Source organism: Osmerus eperlanus, chromosome 13 (assembly GCF_963692335.1).
Source record: "Osmerus eperlanus chromosome 13, fOsmEpe2.1, whole genome shotgun sequence".
In the NCBI taxonomy this organism is placed as follows: domain Eukaryota; kingdom Metazoa; phylum Chordata; class Actinopteri; order Osmeriformes; family Osmeridae; genus Osmerus; species Osmerus eperlanus.
The window spans coordinates 12,978,901-12,981,241 of record NC_085030.1 but is presented as its reverse complement, the minus strand read 5'-3'; positions in this window follow the sequence as shown (position 1 = coordinate 12,981,241).

Genomic DNA, 2,341 nt, shown 5'->3' with positions numbered 1-2,341 from the left:
GGATTGGATTATCTGTGAATTATTTTAGATAAAATGGTGGCATTACCTACATCTGCCACTAGATGGCAAAACAGCTGCAAGAACTCGCACAAAGAACAAATGCTTTTAGTGCTATATCCACGCCATCCTTTTGTGTTTTTTTCCCCCTTAATATTCTGTCATTGGATCTTTACTTTTTATGTTTGAATGAAAACATACGCAGTTTTCTGCATGATAAGACACCTGCACAAGGGTATCACTACATTAAATAATTTCAAGTATAAATTGAAAATTAAATGAAACCCATTTGATAACCATACAAGGCATGGTAACATTTGCCAGTTGTATCAACGATAGAAGGACGGACAGACAGACGGATGAAACAATAGATAGAAAGACAAATAACTAGATAGATATTAAAATAACATTTAAAATAAGGTTTTCTGTAGATAGATGGACAAAGAGATAAAATGAATAACATTTCACAGCAATTGTTGAAGCAGCGTATGTACAACCACAGTAAACAAATCTACAACAAAACGAGAGTGTGTAACCACAAAAGATTGTGATAGATATTGTTTAGTGCACCGCCCACTCTTTTCACTTCAAACACACTGCACTCTGGAACAGACAATGGAAAGAGATCTCTGCTTTTTTCATTCTAAATTATAACAACTGGAACAGCTTTGTGAGCATGTGGAAACTGTGGAACAGAGAATATCAAAAAGCAGATGGGAACCTAGGAGCAAAGTTTTGTATTCAATGTAGATCCCTCTCATCTGAGTGGAGCTGTGGACGATTTTAAGAGCAAGTCATAGAAATGGAGTACATATTGTACTAAATGTTTTGTCCGTTCTGTGTCAAAAGCACAACGCAATGGTTGATGTGTTTCCTATGTAGCCTGAGGAAGAGGGAATGCTCACCTGTATAAGATAGGTGCTAGTGAAGTACATTCCAGCTCCAATCCAAACGTATGTGCATTTACGTGCAAAACACCAATATTTCAACAGCAAGCTGTCTTGGACAGGAAATTTTATCTGGTCCCAACAAGTAATTTAATCTCCATTACCAACCTTAATAAACCAATAATTCTTGAGCGAAGCCTGAATGATGTCGGTTTTAAGATTCCCCACTATATCTCACCATTGTGGTAAATAGTAAGACAATGATCAAATAAAATGTCACCACATTATTTTACTTTGAACATTTTCTTCTTTGTGTCTAAATTGTACTGTATATTATACTGTTTCAGTTTTTCAGTTCTCTTCCCACCCAAACACTGTGACCTGCACTTTATTTGATTGGGCTTTTCTCTGCATTTTATTACAATATAACCCTTAACAGCCAGTCTTGCTGAATTGCACTAGAAGGTTGGCTCTCAGCAAGTAGTAAAATTATTGTGTTCTACTAACATGTCCAGAGTCTTAGAACCAGTTTCAACTCAAATAAATCTGAACATAATCAAATTGTCTAGATTTGCAAGGCCCCGAAACTTACAAAGCTAAGCACTTTTGATTTAAAAAAGCATCTATTAGTCAAGGCAGTAATTGTATTATTTACTCTATAAAACTCGTGTAAATCATTATTTCAGATCTCCTTGTGTTTTGTAGAACAATATAATCTCAACCACAATAAGATTGTGCAACACTTTCTTTCACAATCCCTTTCAATGTAAACAGACTGTTTGGCAAAGTCTTCAGCGACTTTAAACGATGGGAAAGTAGGCCTGAAAAGACCTGTACTAAAATAAAGGAAGAATGTTTTATGTTGGGAAGAAGACACATTACAGTTTTAAGCATTGGAATGGGTTTATATTCTTGTTTTTGTATTTTGCAGTTATCGGTCACGTTTTTCCTAAACTAGTCCAAGGAGGGGTGACCCACTTACTGCCTGGCTCTTATTTCCCACTGGCAAATCAGACAGCAGCCGTGAAGAGCCATGTGGTTCACATCAAAATCTCAGCTAACAACACCGTTGTACTTGCTTAACAGCCTCAGACCCCTGTTTCTATCACTTCACGTGTGTATGGTTGGCCAACATAATAATACTCTGTCTGGATTCCAATTCATAATTACATTTTGTTTGGCCAGCAACTGTTAGGCTTGTAGCTTACATGTGAGAAATGTTTTGAAAAAAAAATGCTTTCATCTGAGCAGCCCAATTCTGGAACATTTCCAAAAGCCAAATCACACCAGTTCCATCCTCAGAACTTGACCAGGGGGATTCCATGAAACATTACAAAATCTGGAAAGCTAAAGCATAAAAAAGGCAAAGTTCAAGGAACAACTGTGAGTAAACTCTCGTGGAACTGTCTTATGAACATCATAGTCATATTTTATGGGAGCTTTCTGTCCAAACAGTT